Here is an 18,168-nt window from a genome sequence, read left to right on the forward strand (position 1 = left end):
CCCAGACAAAGATAATGGCGGGAACAGAGAGGAGCTGAGCCCTGCCCAGAGAAAAGATAAAGAGACCACATATTCCTCATTCTCGGGGTCAAGAAGACCTTCCTGACTACACAGGAAGGCTCCTCGGAGGTCAAAAGGGAGGGGGCGCCACCCCATAGTAGGTTATGTCAACCTACCCATAGGCCTCTGTGCTGGAATCCATCTTGGCTAAGAGATGCACGCACACACATGGGAGGACCCTGAGATAAACCAAATACGGACGGACTCAGAACCAGGCAAAGTCATGGGACTTCCGTGGCCTCCAGTGGTTAAGACTCCACACTTCCACTGCAGGGGGCATGGGTTCGATCCCTGGTTGGGGAACTGAGATCCTGCATGCCATGTAGTGTGGCCAAATAAATAAATAAAACAAATTCATTAAAAAAAAAAAACAAAAAGAACCAGGCAAAGCAAGATGATTGGCCAAAGGAAACCCGGAAGAAATGCCCCATTTACTCATTCAAACTACCATGAAGACTGACTCTCTCTCTGAGCCCACCCATGTGTGTATTCACACATACTCTTTTTTTCCTCCTAAGAAGCACTTTACTTGTTTCACTACTTTCCGTCTCTTTGCTGAAATTCATTTCTACAAAGCACACAAGCCAGGGCCTTGCCACTGGCCCTCGTGGTCTAGTGGTTAGGGTTCAGCGCTCTCACTGCCATGGCCTGGCTTCAATCTCTGTTCGGGGAACTGAGATCCTCCTTCAAGCCGCTGCCAGACGAGGCCACCCGAGATCAAGCTGAATTCAGTTAGAATTTTGTGACAGAAGCAATACGTAGTCTAATTAATCACATACATATTTTGTCAAACTCATGTAAGGTACTTAGCTCCCATTCCATCTATGTGATATAGAACAATGAATAACATGTAGATAATCCTCTTTTACATGTTTTAGTTGCCTAAATACATTCCCCTCCTGAAAGAATGGGTTGGATTATTTATTCTTTAGTAACAGAGAATCTAAACATATCTTTTAGCTATTTGGAGGTCACGTAGGCTCTAAGAAGCTGCTCTGTCATTATTGAGTCGTAAAACTTAACAGCCCATGAATGCTGCCGGAGTTCAACACCAAAGGCTAAATAGGATAAAACACTGCATTAATTACAGTCTATTATCATCAGCTGTTGGTTAGGGGAAATGTGGTTATATTGAAACTTCAAAATACATGAAAAAATTAAACACTTTCATAACAGTAACAGCGAAAACATTTTTAAGGTAAAAATTTCCTATTCCACACCTCAAACAGCTTACCTGTGTTCACTATGCCTTGCTATTTTCCAGTTCTCGTGTAGGTACATACATACATTTATACATACATACATACCTTGTTTTCACATACCTGTAATCATAATATAGACACAAATTTATGTTTGGCTTTTTACACCCTAATATGTTTATTTTTTTTCAGGTAATTATGTAATGGTCATAATTTTTATTTTAATGGCTACAGTGTATTCCACAGCATGGATGTAACATGATTTTCTTGATTCTATGATTAGACGTTTATGTTGAATCCATTTTTTGACCATGATAAACACTGCTGTACATAACATTTTGGGGTGTGTTTTTCTTGGGGATTGGGGAGATTATTTTCTCGGGACAATTTTTAAAATTGTTATATAATAGTCATATGGAATTTTAAAACAAATAATAACAGGTTTTGCTCCATGTTTGTACATAGTAAAAGTATCACTAGAGACAGGGAAAGTACTTTTAAAAGATGCCAATAATATTTTTATACCAACATTCATACCTTGCCTGAAATCATTTTCCTGAGGACAGAAATAAGAGTGAAGAATATGCCGAATGAGTACAACGGTTAAATTATACACAGATTATTGTTGATTATGTAGAAAAGGTTATATAGAAAAATTGTGGAGGAATAAAAGGAACAGTGAATTTAAAAAGACTATTGCTATATGTCAATGGAGCAAATTACGAAATTCTGTACGTAACTCATGTATATGGTTTATATTCAATTCCATGCTAAATATTTAATAATCATTGCTCCTCTCCTGAGAACTAAATTCTTAAAGAATAGGGGTTTGAAGTTCTATTTATGTTACATAGGCTACAAAATTTTAGAGGTAATAGAGACATGTTAGAATTTTCAAAGTACATATATTTTGATGTCAGTAATAGAGTGTAAGGCAAGAAGTAGATTTGGTTTTATCAGATGATGGAATGATGGAATGACGGCAATTTCTATTACATTCTTCATGCTGCTTGTCACTTTACTCTTAATTCAAATGTACAAGGAGGAAAGACATTTTGTTAAAACTGTCAGTAAAATACTTAACAAAAGAAGCGAGCCATGTGTTAAAGGTTCCAAGAGGTGGGGGAAACACTGCAATAAATCGAGACCTTCTCCAGCTTTAATTTCATTATGTAGCTGCACAGTGTTTATCTAAAGAATTCACAATCATATGTAATTTGACTTTTAAGTAGGAAATATGACCAATACAGACTGAAGCATTAAAAGTTGTAAGTGCCTGTTCAATAATGTGAGAGAAGTCAGGATTCACACTAATGGGAAAGCTGGTTGGCTACCTTTACAGAGGAGAATATCTTTCAGTGGAATAGTTGTCCCTGACCACAGTGAGTTGATCCACTAGAGAATTCCTCATGCTTAATATAAGAGAATACTGATACACTCAAAATTTTAAATGGGCTGAAGATTCCATTACATAGTACTGCGAATAAAATTGGCAAACCTGAATCTCTGCGAGGTGCTATTGACACGATAATAATGATCAATTTTCTGAAAGGAGAATCTTTAGGATAAGAGGAGCTACCTCTAATTTGTAAACAATAGAGAACTTATACAAAGTAGCATGATTAGCTTGAGAGACTAATTTTGTAAACTAACTTTATATTTCTATATGATGTCATCTTATTCATATTTTAAACATATAACTTTTAATTAATTAATTCTCTCATTCTTTCACTCAGAGTATTAAGTGCCAGATAGTGTGGCTATCTAAGTGAGCAGGACAAACACAAAATCCATGCTCTATGGAGCTTACATTCTAATAGATATCTGTTTATGGCACATATTTTTCCCCAGTACAAAACATCAAAAGGACCCATCATTATTGGTAAAAGAGGGGAAAACAACATAGCAGTATAACTATCAAATGGAGTTGCAGAGACATTCTAGAAAAGAGTATATATAACAAGCGGCAATATATTTCAGTGAATACTGGATAGGAAAGAGATAATGCAAGCTCACGGAGGTGTCAGAATTTACACCAAGTTTGGTTTTTCGGATGTTTGAGAGAGCTTTGATATGAACCTCACCTTTCTGTTTTGGGTGGACTCAACCTGAAGAAAAAGACTGTGTCTTTCCTTTGCCCCCAGGTCCTTTTCGATCTGTGATCCCTCATAACAATAGCACTGGTTGTCACACAGAGAAAGGCTGTAGCCAATAGGTAGTTTCACTCACATCTGTTTTATTTCCATATCCCTTAGATCCCCAAGCTACGTGTGGCTATGTTGCTTGGAGGAAGAATGGAGAATGAATGGCGGGCTACACTACTGACTGTATCTTGTATCAGGTTTCCTTTGAGAAAGAGAAATTTGGATAATCTTGGGATCACAGAAATGTTTAATGGAACTCCAACTAGCTGAGGAGTCAATACCAGTGGGAAAACTCCCTTCAGAGACAAAAATCTGTAGTCAGACCAAATGAGCTCCGTGAAGAGACTAAATCCACCTTGGCAGAGGCAGGGGGCCTCATTTTTGGTGCTTTTAAAGCAATGAATACTTTACATATGGGCTACAAAGGAAGCTAATCACTTTCCATATATTTTAAACACACTCTCTTATAGCCAATACAACCCAGATAGTTCAAGTACCCTCACTGTCCACGTGCCAAAGAGGAAATGCAACACTAGCCATAACTGCATCATCTTTAAAGAAACCCTTTGTGATAATTAAGCTCATTACATTTGAATATTTAATTTCTGCCAGTACACAACTAAATAATTATTCAAAATATTGTAGTGAAATCTACCAAGACTATTAAAAGTTTACCCAACTATCATCTAGAAAACATTACAAAGTTCCTAGTCAGGAGCATCAGAGCCTTTAGAGGATTTTCCAGTATCACCTTAGACGCCTTCTCAGTATGGTAGAAAACGATCACAGCTTACCAGTAACCAAGACAAATTCCGTCCACCTTCTGCTATTCGAAGTTGAAAATTCACCTGTCAACACTGTCCTTTCCTAACGTACATAGATAATCATTAAAATCATTAGGTATTGGCAAAATTCTCATAACTTATAAGATGAGGCTTTGATTTTTAGCCCTTAAACTTTTAAGTTATTTATTTTTTTGTTTGTTTTTGTTTTTCAAAAACAGAGGAAAATCCCAAATTATATCTGTTTGGCAAAGGAAGCGATATCCGTTATTTGTGGCCTAAATATCCAATGCAATGTGCTCTGGAAACATTTCTCTATATCTCTTTAGTCAATAAATAATGGCTAATATATTGCCTATGATATCTTTAAATGATATATGGTCCATATCATGCTTACTGGTCCCTGGAGACTTAAAAGCAATTAGTACATAGCTTCTTTTCAGATATAATGATCATCTGAAAACAGGTTTCACAGACCTCCTAAAAGATTCAAAAATTTTGATTTAATATATCTTATGACTATGGCAGAGATAGATAAACACTTTGGTTTACATATCTGTATGTTATTTAAAGCAGTATATGTTTGTTTCCTCTGCTGGAACTTCTTGATTCCTTTGTTACAATGAACCAGAGTTGTTTTTTTCCTCCTATAAAGTTCCAAAATGCAATGTGAACAATGTTAGCTATTTACAAATCAACCAACTTCAACCTCTCCATTTTTCACTATTACCTATTTCCTCAGAGTCTGCTCCTGCCCTTGGAAATTCTGAACACTTGCAAGTCCTTGATGTGGCAGAGGTTTTTATTCGGTCAGCCATTTGGGAGAGTACCTGAACTACCTTCTGCACCAAAATAAAATCCACACAATGTCAGTCCAAATGCCTCCACTAAAAGCATCACCCTGGTCCTTAAACGAACACCAACACTGACACTTTAATACACAATTTTAGAGGAAACTAAGAAAATTACACAGTATCTGCTCTGCTATAAATATAAATAATACAATTTAAAGATAAGTATATAGATTAAGATCATTCACGATGTGTTAACAATAATTTGTTCTTACTAAACCCAACAGGGAAAATACAGTTTGCATTCAGGTCACCATTATTAGGACCTGGAGGTCTACATTTTTCTTAGTCTGTAGTCAGTATCTCTATTTGCCAGCAGGAGACTTCTACTTGAATTTTCCTCCTCTCAATTCAGATCAAGTTTGTCCAAATGTCTATTCTTCATCTTCCCTGGACATCTGTTGTCTTTCAGCACCTTCCTATATCAATCAGTGTCATCTTCAATCTCTCATAAGTCCTAGTACCAAACCTCAGAGCCCTTTCTGAATCGTTTTTTGCCCTTATCCTCTGCAACCCTTTGGTCCCTTGACAATCCTTCCAGTGCCTTTTATATCTGTTCCCTGCTTCACCTAGTCTGAATCCGTGTCACCGCACATGTAGACAATTATAGCAGATGCTTCCTAGCTTTACAAACTCTCAAGTTCCTTTTGCTCCAATTCATCTCAGACTTTGCTGTCAGAATAACTTGCCTAGGGCTTCCCTGGTGGCACAGTGGTTAAGTATCTGCCTGCCAATGCAGGGGACACGGGTTCGAGCCCTGGTCCGGGAAGATCCCACATGCCTCGGAGCAACTAAGCCCGTGCACCACAACTACTGAGCCTGCGCTCTAGAGCCCACGAGACACAACTACTGAAGCCCGCACACCTAGAGCCCGTGCTCGGCAACAAGAGAAGCCACTGCAATGAGAAGCCCGCGCACCGCAACGAAGAGTAGCCCCCGCTCGCCGCAACTAGAGAAAGCCCACGCACAGCAATGAAGACCCAATGCAGCCAAAAATAAATAATACATAAAAATAAATAAATTAAAAAAAAAAAGAATAACTTGCCTAAAACATAAATCTCACTAAAATGTCATTCTATTCAAAACATCCAGTGGTTCTTCAATGACCTTTTGGATGTAGCTCAAACTCTGTGGCATCTAGAATTAATCCAGCCTTTTTAGGCTGGTGTTCTAGGTTCTGGCCTGACCTTGCCTATGTACTCTCATCTCACTATTCCATGACAGTGACCCAGGTCTCCAGTCAAGGTACCTCTTCACTGTTCACTAATACTATAATCATTCCCAACTACAAGCTTTTCTTCTTGCTTTATCTGGCTGTGTCTACTACTAGGCAGGGTTCCTTAAAGTGTCATCCAAAGGTCACCTATATCAGAATCATCTGAGATGCTTATAAATCATGCAGATCCCTGAATCCACAACTCAGACCTACTGCATTTGGAGACTTAGAATTTACAAGCTTCCCAGGTGATTCTGGTATAGGCTAAATTGTGAGCTCCTTCATGTTATGGGTACGTGGAATTCCACTCTTAGTCTCTCTGTCTGAGACATAGTGCCTGGCACACATTAGAAGGTGAATATTTTTTAATGGGTAAAATTTATTATGGTATAGAATACCTTAAACAGGAGAATGAATTCTAAATTTCTTTGAATTCTAAATTTCAGGTATGAGGATGAAATTGTCTCTCCTTCCTTTGGTCTCCAATGGTGCCCTAGCTTTTGGCTAAGATCAGTTATGTCCCCTTTAGTCTAGTTTCCATCTGCAAAACTTGGAAAACTTTAGAGCAGGTGCCAGGTGGACTCAAACGTAGGCAGGGTATCTGTCCAGCAAGCATGGAAGGTATAGGTCCTGTTGCAAGCTCTTTCAAGTCATTATTAGAAAGAAGTTAGGAAGTGAAGGCCAGTGGCAGGCTCACAACTAAGTAAATATGTTTTTCTGAGTGACAACAAAATGAAGCCCAGAAAGTTGTCAAATTCACAGCCAGAGTTAATGAAAAACTTGATAGGATGCTGAAGAAACATGGCACACAGAGTTTCTGGTCAGAAAGAATAAACAATCACCACTGAACCAAATTGTCTTCCTCTGACAGCTGCTCACTCAACAATGGAAATGCTCTGGTTAATTTCAAAGCCTGGATGAAACACCACAGAAAGAGGAAATCAAAACAAAGAAAAGAAAGAATATATCCTTATGGAGATTCCCTCCAGAGTAAACACTGAAGGTTAAGATCCGTTTTGAAAAAGGCACTATCTTTTTAAAAAGTAATATATGCACATGATAAAAATAAATTCATTCATAGTAAGGTTATAATGGTTAAAGTAATTCTCCCTCCCATGCCCTTCTCATTTTGTATGAAGGTTTAGATTCTTAAAAAATTGGTTCTTATACATTTATTATGTAGTTTGACCCTTTACTCTGTGGGAGGTGAAAAATAATTCTCCTTCTATCCTCCTGGGTTTTTGGCTGAGACATCCTGTAATAAAAGACAGATTAACAGGAGGAAAACAACAGAATTTTAATAACATGTATACCTCTGTATACATGGGAGAGACCCAGGAAATCTGAGTAACTCCCCAAGATGGCCCAAGCCACCACCTTAAATACAATTTCCAGCTAAAGACAAAAGAAGATGTTGGAGGGGGGAGAGCCAGGTTTTTAGGCAAAGCACAATAAACAAGGGTAAGGTTATGATGCAGGGTTAAGTCCATGCCTTCTTCATTGATAAGGGTTTCATTGATTTTGTTACTTGTCTACCTAGCTAAAATACTTCAGGGAAGAAGATATCTCATAAAATGAAATTTATATAAGCAAGTTCTAAATAGTTTCATTAAAGATTTGGAGGTGAGATTTATTGTCTTGAGTCTTAAAAATCGTTGGAACGACAACTTGGAAAATAATTATTTTTCTCTCCATATACTTTCCATGTATGTTCATGACTATAAATTGTTAAATTATCTCATTTCTTAAGGCCCAACTTGTTCAGGTAAGTATTTTGCTATTGGAAATATTCACTTTGCCTTTGGTTTACCAAATACTAACCTGAGTTTTGAAATAAATAAAAGTGGAGTGGTCATTCAGAATATTTGATTTCATTGTTTTTCATTCAGAAAGCAAGAATCAGTACTAAAACCCATATGCTCCCCAACAGTAATTTTTTGTTTGGTTGTTTGTCTTTATAAATTTATTTATTTTTGGCTGCGTTGGGTCTTCGTTGCTGCACACGGGCTTTCTCTAGCTGTGGCGAGCGGGGACTACTCTTCGTTGCGGTGAGCGGGCTTCTCATTGCGGTGGCTTCTCTTGTTGCAGAGCACGGGCTCTAGGCGCGCAGGCTTCAGTAGTTGTGGCACACGGGCTCAGTAGTTGTGGCTTGTGGGCTCTAGAGTGCAAGCTCAGTAGTTGTGGCACACGGGCTTAGTTGCTCCACGGCATGTGGGATCTTCCTGGACCAGGGACCGAACCCATGTCCCCTGCATTGGCAGGCGGATTCTTAACCACTGCACAGCCAGGGAAGTCTCCAGTAATTGTTATTTATAGAATTTAACAAATTTTAAGGTGTTATTAGAAAGGTAAAGGCCACTATTTTGTCTTTACATAATATATAATTCTGAGAATACTTAAAACTTTTATTTTCAAAATATTTTTTCAACTGTATCAAGCACCCTTCAACAAATGATTCCTCAATTCTCTCTCACTAGTGAAAAATCAAATGAAAATGCTGTCCAAATGATTGAGGAACACTGATTGTCTTACAAGCTGACAAACTAAACAACATAAACAAACACAACTCAAAAAGTTCAATTTCTTTGATGCAGCAGCTAAAACTCTAAATAGAGCATGCTCTACTCATCTCCAGCCCTAGCACACCTTTCCAATCTTTTGATCACACAATACCTTGCCTAACTTGTTGGTTCTTTCCATAGATCAAAGAAGTAGAAATGAAGAATTAAGCAATTAACAGATCACTAGATCGCTTACCTAGCTTCCCTTCAGTAATCTCTCGAACAAACTGTGTGAATGAGATAGCACCTAAAGAAAAATCACGAGTCGACAAGCCTGCACACAGTAGGGGGTGGCGATGACTCTGACTCCCTATCTCAATGATTAACTGAGATTACTTCCCTTTTCCCCTTTAAAAACCTTTGTGGCTGTGCAGAATCTTCGGACGTGATTTTCGGGGGACACTGAGTCTACCATTTCCCCAGATTGCTGGCATTCTGATTAAAAGCAACTTTCCTTTCTACCAAGAAATGCTTCTTGGTATTGATTTTTGAGCAGCGAGCAGTTGGACCTGATTCAGTAACAATGTGAGTAAAACTACATATTTCAAGTGAATATGATCTCAGGGGGCCTCGGCCTGCAGCAGCTTGAAGCTTGAAGCAGGGTTTCCGTTCCCAGACAGAGATTGAGGTCGGGCAGCGGCAGTGAGAACGCTGAATTCTAGCCACTAGACCACAAGGCCCTGGCCCATCAGCTGTGTAGAAATGAATTTCCACATAGAGATGGAAAGTAGTGAAGCAAGTAAAGTGTTTATTAGGAGGAAAAAGAGTACAGGATGTGTGGATAGACACACAGGAGGGCTCAGAGTCGCACCCTTGTGGTAGTTTGAATCACTTTTATGGGGCATGTGTTCTGGGTTTCCTTTGACCAATCATCTTGCTTTGCCTGGTTCTGAGTCCGTATTTGGTATAACTCAGGGTCCTCCCCTGTGTGCATGCACATCTCTTAGCCAAGATGGACTAGTATGGGGTGGCGCCCCCTCCCTTTTTGACCTCCAAGGAGCCTTTCTGCACATGTGTAGCGGGGGAGGTCTCCTTGACTTCGAGAATGAGGAATTTGTGGTCTTTTATCTCTTATCTGGGCAGGGCCCAGCCTCCTCCATCATCCTGCTTTTATGGAGTTTCTGCTATTATGGAGTTTCTGTCCACAGGGGAGAAACTGTTCAGCCTGGGGCCCATCTATCTCCTGCCTCAGTTAAAAGTAACATCTTAATTTACAAAATTTAAGTGAAATATACACTAAATTTATTGATGTAGTAATGACACAACTATGACTTTTATATACATTTCAATATATTACGTATATTTCAGTTGTGATGTAATTGGATTTTTTTTTTGGCTGTGCCACATGTCTTGCAGGATCTTAGTTCCCGACTAGGGATTGAACCCGTGCCCCTTGCAGTGGAAGCACGGAGTCTTAACCACTGGACCTCCAGAGAATTCCCATCAATATATTACATATATTTCAAATTTTCTTAAATTTTTCTCCTCATGCACAAGCCTTCATTAAAAACACACTTTTCCATGTTGCATTCCTCAAGATACCCATAAAGTGTATGTTTCTAAGGTGAGAGCAAGCTTTATGTAGAAGCTGCAGAAGAATAAAGTCCTATATCAACCTGCTGTAATCTATATCAGGGCTTCTCAGCATTGGCATTATTGATGTGTGAGGACAGATGATTCTGTAAAGGAACAAAATTTGCCACCCCAGAATGTCTCTTTGGCATGTAGATTGAGCTGAAAACAATCAAGGCCCAAAAGACTCAGGAAGAACCTTTGACCTTCCCCCTAACTACCTAAAGAATGTGGATAAAGGACCTGATCCAGGAAGGGAGCCATCTCCATAGATAACTATAGTTTGAACTAAGTGTATAGAGGGGGAGGAGCCTAGGTAAGTCTGCTTGTTAAAATTCCTGTCTGTGTCCCATTGTCTCTGCCTGGCCCAGCAAATGTTTATTTACCAGACACATGCTTTTCCATCTCCATGTGAATTGCTTTCCTCCTCTTTGAAGTCCCAAATCACTACCCCCAACATCCTCTCTTGTCTGTAGCTGAAGCTGGCATTTAAGGTGAGGGCTTTGACCATTTTGTCGAGTTACTCAGTTCTCCTGGGTCTCTCCCTTGTACACATGTTATTAAAATTTGATTTTCTCCTGTTAATCTGTCTCGTGTGAATTTAATTCCTAGACCAGCCAGAAGAACCTAGAAGGGTAGAGGAAAATTTCTTTCTCCCCAAGAATTCCTTGTTGTGGGGCTTGCCCTGTTGGATGTTTAGCAGAATCTGTGGTGTCTACCCAGCATTTACCCACTAGATGCCAGTAGCAACTTTCCCCAGGTTGTGACAACCAAAAATGTCCCTGGACATTGCCAAATATCCCCTAGGGGGCAAAACTGTCCCTGGCTTGAGAACTCCGTATTGATGCTTGAGTTGAGACCTGAGTATCATTCCACATTTCTAACTAGTGGAGAAGGAAAATGAACAGTTTCATATTTTATACAGACCACCAAAAATTAAGGTGGAAACTGAGAAAGAATGATCAATGTAACTCAAATGGTAGATTTTTTTTTTTCTGATTTGATCTAAGAAAAGCAAACAAAAATAGGATCTTTTCAGAACTAAGCAGATTTTTAAAAATCACTTTTCTGTGAAGACTTTAAAATACAATTAATCACAGCCCATAAGGTCATTCGCAGATAGGTGTGTACATGTATCATAGTGACTGGGCCAGTGTATGGGCTGTGCAGTGTGTATCAGGAGGGCAAGGGGACTAGGAGAAAAGCTGGAACTCGGAAATCAGACTGCAAATAAAATACGAGTCAGGACGGTGGCGGGGGTAGAAAGTCAGGAAAGCAAACAGAAATCAAGTGCAATAAATCGTTTGCAAACACAGAAAAGAGTCATCACACAGGACGTTGCCAGAAACTGAGAGAATAAATCAGGGCAGGGGGCAAATTATATGCATGGCCGCAGCAGAAGAGAGGTACCCACACTGACAACGCCTCAGATCGCTCTCCTCACCTAAACTGGCTTATTTCCCTCCCTGTAGAGAGACTCATCCCCAGTAAACCTGGCCTAGAAACCTGTATGTGGTGATCGCTGACAGCAGCAATCTGGGTCCGTAGTGTAGGATCAGACTTGCTTGCTTGGCAAAAGCATTTCTGTGACTCTGTGTCCAGCAACAAAGCGCAAGTGAACAGACTGTGTCTACCCTGACATGACTGGTTTCCACCTCATTGTTGAACTGATGGCTGCTGGTTTTCAATCGGGACTGTGAACATACACTTAGAGTGGGAATGTGATTGATTGTGTTTATATCTGCTTTCTCATTTTCCACGTGAATTACCCCAGAACACCTCTTCAAGGTGCTAAAAGGCCCTGATGAGTAAATTTAAACAATGTCAGAAGTCACACTTTTTCCATTTGTGTATTTCTCATCTGTTTTGTTGTCTTTATAGCATTTATAGCCATCTGAAATTCTTTTTGCCTAGTTTATTGTATCTCTTGCACAGAAATATGAGTTCTAGGAATGCTGGGACCTTACTGTCTTACTAGCTTCTCTCATCTGTGTGCCCAGCACCTAGAACAACACTTGGCTTATAATAGGCATTCAATAAATATTTGTTGAATGAGTAAATGAATGAATGAATGGGCAATAAGCAATTGCAGGAAACGTTTCTCCTATTTGGTCCTCCAAGTAATGAGTCCTTTTAAACATTTCAATCTCAAATTATGCTACGTGCGCAGTAATACCATGGGTATTGTCAGTCACCCTCCTCTGTGCTTTGGAGGTGTCAGTGACAGGGTCAACAGAGGCTCTGAGGATTTCTCTGTGAACCACAGATGAGCAAATCGCTCTGATCTCCTCCATCTTGACATGAGCCACTAAAGACCGCATGCCAGCCTGAGAACTAGAGGTAGCATTAGTGGCTTTGGGGTAAAAGACAGACCACGACGCAAAGCAAGTAATGAGGAGTTATGTTTTTACCTGCCCTCCATACAATTAAAACTTGACCTCCAGCTGTATCTAAATAGGAAATAGAAAGGTTTGAATTTAGATAACCCAGTAAAGTGCTACCTATGCCAGATACAATGCATGGGATTAACACCTCTTACGGAAGAAATCATTGCACTAATTAGATCCCAGGAGCCATCACCTGCAACAATGAGCAGAGAATAGTAAATGTGGTACCATATGCATGACTAGCTCAGTGGCTGAATAACTACTAGCTGTTCAGAATCCATTCCCAGCCCAGTCTCTGCACAGTAAATACTCTAGATCTGAGAAGCTGTGGTATGCCACTCAACTCAAATCTGGTAAAAGCAAAGTGAATGGGTTGTATAAGGGGAAAATTGAATCAAAAACATTGGTATTTTGAAGGAGGAATTCACAGCTGGACAAGGCAAGCTGTGAAAATTATGCTTCCTTGCTAAAGAGCTGGCACGGCCTTTGGAATGGGCCCTCATGCTAAGGAGCTCAAAGGATGCAAAAGATTTAACAGAATTCTTTGAAAATTATGCTATTTGAGGGGCACACTACTCTAGTTTGCTCAGTTTTGCTTTTATGCATAGGCTTTACTTTTAATGAATCTATACAATAGTTATTTTCCTTAACGGAGAAGAATTTTAGGAAAGTTCTTTGGATTCTTAGAATCTCCATACAACCTTACACTATTTCTGAATATAAGCAATAAGCTGTATTTAGTTTTAAAATATAAGAGATGACGGGGGTATAACAATTCAAGACCTCTTTGGAATTTAAGATGCGTTCAGTAATTCCAGAGCGGAAGAGTAACAATAAAAAAAAAAGGATCATTCTCATTCTTGGAAAGAACAATGATTTTAACACAGCTGCTAATACAGAGAGAACAAGGTATGGAGGAAGACAATTTCAAAAAGAAAAATCCGCATCCAAATGTAATGTCATTTATTTACAGCTCACTAGCTACTCTGTTTCTTATAAGAGCATGAGTCTAAGTGGTCTAGATATCCTTTCTTGACTTACAAAAATGGATATGGCTACACATGAGGAGGCTTTGAAACTGGCTTCACTATTTGCTACTGTACAAGTTCAAGCTTTCTGAGACTCCAACATGGATTCTTCATTAATATCGTAGCAATTTGGTACCTGTCTATGCGTCAGCACATTGTTAAAATCTCCAAAAATGTGGCACAATGCCTTAGTCATAAATAGTAAAGCAAAATAAGTAAAATAACCCTTTTCCAAGGAAGAGGAACAACTTAGGTACTCCAATGCAGTGCTCAAGTGTTTCAGAATAAGTTATGTTTAAACCATTGTTTCCTTCATTTGTAAGTAGTCACTTCTCATTTATACATCATAAGAATGAGCAGTGGCAAAAAGGGAACAGATTGGATTATAAAGCCATGACTCAGCAAAGGAGCTCACAAACTACAGACTCAGAAACTATCTAGTCTCCATTTCTTTTTCACTCATGTTTAACTGTATTACATTCAGTAATGTTTACATCACTGAATGTAATGTAAACATTACATTCAGTTAATACATTAACTGAATCATCAGTTAATTCAAGGGCAGAGAAATGTCAGGTTATTACCACAAGTGTCAAATGCTCATGAATGTGGAAATCATTATGTTTTACTATCAGAGTGAGATTTTTAAAAAAAATTTCAGAGGTAGGTGTACAAACCCACTGGTTTGAAATAAGCCTGATGTGGAAAAAGGACTTCGGAGGAAGGCATGATGAGCACCTTACTCCCAGCTGTTCTTTGGACATTTTTTCCTTGATTTCTCTTCTCACCTTTCTCAAGTTCCTTTATTAATAATGTAGTAAAGACTGCTAGTTACTGACCCAATATGCTTGTTTTTTCCTTCTTCAGTAATAGAACCCCAAACTTGTCTCTTGTGTCAATATGCTTGACTAAATGACTGCATTTCTGAACCTCCTTGGCAGAGAAAACAAGTGAAAAAACTGAATTTTGGCCAACGTAATATAAGTGAAAATGTTGTGTGGGACATTCAGGAAGGCTCCTTAAAGGTAACTGACTCCATTGCCTAACCTCCCTCCTTCTTACTAATGCATAGAACACAGATGCAATGGCTAGAGCTTCAGCAGCCATATTAGACCACATTAGGAGGGTGGAACAGAAAAGGAAAAGGAATTTCAATTCCTGGTGACTTTACAATCACACTACCAGCCCTGGATATCCAGTCCTGAAATTACTTTAGATGAGAGGAAAATAAACTTCTCTATTGCTTGTCAGTAGTAATTTGGAATTTTTGTGTTAGACAATTGAATCAAATTCTAATTGATGTAAAACACCAATAAGAATTGCCCAAAGTTAAAACAATGAAGGAGACAGGGAAAAGCAGATGCAAGGGTATTAAAAAAAATGAGGTGGAGCACAATTTGTCACTGCAAAATATGTCTCTTTGGCATAAGGATTATTTTAGGCTGTTTGCTTTAAAAAAAAAACAAACAAAAAACAGACATGAGAGAAACTCTGAAAGCCAAGTAGAAGTTAGTTACCTTTTTATAAGAGCAATTTATGTTTATAAGGGAAATCTCCATTTGTAGGAGTGTCTTCCTCTCTGTACCAGGAAGAGGAAGAACTACTAAACCTGGAACTCTTATCCATGGAGAAGGCATGGACTTAAATCTGCATAACAACCATACACTTGTTTACTGTGCTTTGTCTGAATACCTGGCTCCACCCACCCCAACATCTTCATTTGTCTTCATTTATTTATTTTTAAAATTTATTTTATTTATTTATTTTTGGCTGCTTTGGGTCTTCGTTGCTGCGCGTGGGCTTTCTCTAGTTGCAGCGAGTAGGGGCTACTCTTCATTGTGGTGTGTGGGCTTCTCATTGCGGTGGCTTCTCTTGTTGCGGAGCATGGGCTCTAGGTGCGTGGGCTTCAGTAGTTGTGGCGTGTGGGCTCTAGAGCGCAGGCTCAGTAGTTGTGGGCTCACATGGGCCCTAGAGCACGTGGGCTTCAGTAGTTGTGGCTTGCGGGCTCTAGAGCGCAGGCTCAGTAGTTGTGGCGCACGGGCTTAGTTGCTCCGCGGCATTGGGATCTTCCTGGCCCAGGGCTGGAACCCGTGTCCCCTGCCTTGGTAGGTGGGTTCTTAACCACTGCACCACTAGGGAAGCCCTTCATTTGTCTTTAGCTCAAGATGGTTTTTAAGGTGGTGACTTGGGCCATTTCAGGGAGTTACTCAGTTTTCCCAAGTCTCTCCCATGTGTACAGGAGGGATACATGTTATTAAACTTCTGTTTGTATGGGTTCTCTGTCAGAGTCTCCAGAAAAGAACCAACACTGCTGACACCTTGATTTCAGGCTTTTGGCCTCCTGAACTATGAGAGAAAAAATTTCTGTTATTTTAAGCCACCACATTTGTGATAATTTATTACAGCAGCCCTGGGAAACCAATACAGGAATCTAACATACATTTTCTCATTTAATCTTCACAACAGCACTGTCAGATATAAATCATTATACATGTATTTTTAGATAAAGATTGTGAATCAGAAAGAAAAGCTAACTTACTTCATTCCTCTGACATGTATGCGGTGCCTATTCTATGCTAGACTCTGCTTGTATACTGGGAAGCATAAGGGTAAAGAATTGTGCAAGGAGGGACTTCCCTGGTGGTCCAATGGTTAGGACTCTGCACTCTCACTGCTGGGGCCAGGGTTCAATCCCTGGTCGGGGAGCTGAGATCCCACAAGCCCTGCGGCATGCCCCTCCCCACCCCCCAAAAATAAAAACCAACGCAAAAAATAAAAAATTGTGCTAGGAAGCACAAATTACAAAAGGTCAGCCCAGAATTTGGATCCACATTGCCTGCCTCCAAAGGCATTATATCCTCATCACACTGCTCAGCAATGATTCTACAATTCTCCTCAACCATGTGGTGCTAATGCAGCCCCAATGCTGTCTACAAAGTCTTCATATGTGGAAATTACACTTCACTGATGGTCCCATCTGTGTCTCAGTGCTTTTTTCCCAATAAGACAAGCAGGGCAACAGACCACATGATTTACTTTCTACAAACAAAATGCTAAGGGTGAAATTTCTCTCTTCAGAAAAGGAGCTGAAATAATGGCCTCTCTCCTCTGAAAGGGGAAATGTTGTCTTCTGTAATCCATTGCAAAGAGGGTTTTGTACCATCTGCTCATCACATCTGGGTCAAGGGCAGTATGCCTGAAGATGACTGTTTGATTTCACCGAAAACAAAAAAGGGTAAAAAACAAACAAACAAAAAAACCCCCAAAAACGAAAAAGGGTTTGTTGGTTCCCAATTCTGAAATCATATGGGGCCAAGCTTGACTTAAGAGCCTTCAGGTGCAAGTCTCAGCAGAACCTCACTTTGACTTATTCCCCCAATAGAATAAGGATTGCCCTGCTCTAGGCACAAAGACGCAAAGGGCAGAGTGAACTGTAGTAGGTTTGAGGTCAAACAGAACTGGAGTCAAGCCTTGACTACGTTACAGTGACAAAGCTGTAGAATCACAACATGAGAGGATTAGAAAGTCATTCATTTTCACTTCTCTAGTTTACAGATGACGAAATTGAAACCAATAATAGGGAAGGGATTTGGCCAACGTTATGCAGAAAGGCTAGAAGGCAGAGTCAGAAATAGCACAATTCACTCCTTTAGGACTGATGCCATTTCCACAAGTCATGTTCATTTTTTGAACCTCAAAATCCTTGTCTGTAAATTAAGACTAAAGAGACCAGCTTGGCATACCTAATAGGGTTACTGTGATCATCAAATGAGAGAATCTATATGAAACAACTTGGGTCAAACACTTCCTATCTCTGGGCCTCAAGTTCAACTAACTTTCAAATGAGGAGCTTCCACTAAATGATACCTCAGTTATAATGTCTGTTGTTCCTATGTGTTTTATCAGTGCAAAGTGGTATATGTATGTATTCTACCTCCATATTTCCATAGTTCCTGAACTGAACAATTTGTCTCTTCTTGATTCAGTTTATTTTAGCAACAGTGAACAAAGTTTTTGAGCTCAGGTAGAAACAAAACTGGCATCTCTATACCAAGGATACTATACATTCCATAAAAGAATATAATTAGGAGGGACCTTCAAGATGGCAGAGGAGTAAGACGTGGAGATCACCTTCCTCCCCACAAATACATCAGAAATACATCTACATGAGGAACAACTCCTACAGAACACCTACTGGATGCTGGCAGAAGACCTCAGACTTCCCAAAAGGCAAGAAACTCCCCACGTACCTGGGTAGGGCAAAAGAAAAAAGAAAAAACAGAGACAAAAGCATAGGGACGGGACCTGCACCTCGGGGAGGGAGCTGTGAAGGAGGAAAAGTTTCCACACACTGGGAAGCCCCTCCAC

Source organism: Balaenoptera physalus (genome assembly GCF_965194825.1).
Source record: "Balaenoptera physalus genome assembly, chromosome: X".
In the NCBI taxonomy this organism is placed as follows: domain Eukaryota; kingdom Metazoa; phylum Chordata; class Mammalia; order Artiodactyla; family Balaenopteridae; genus Balaenoptera; species Balaenoptera physalus.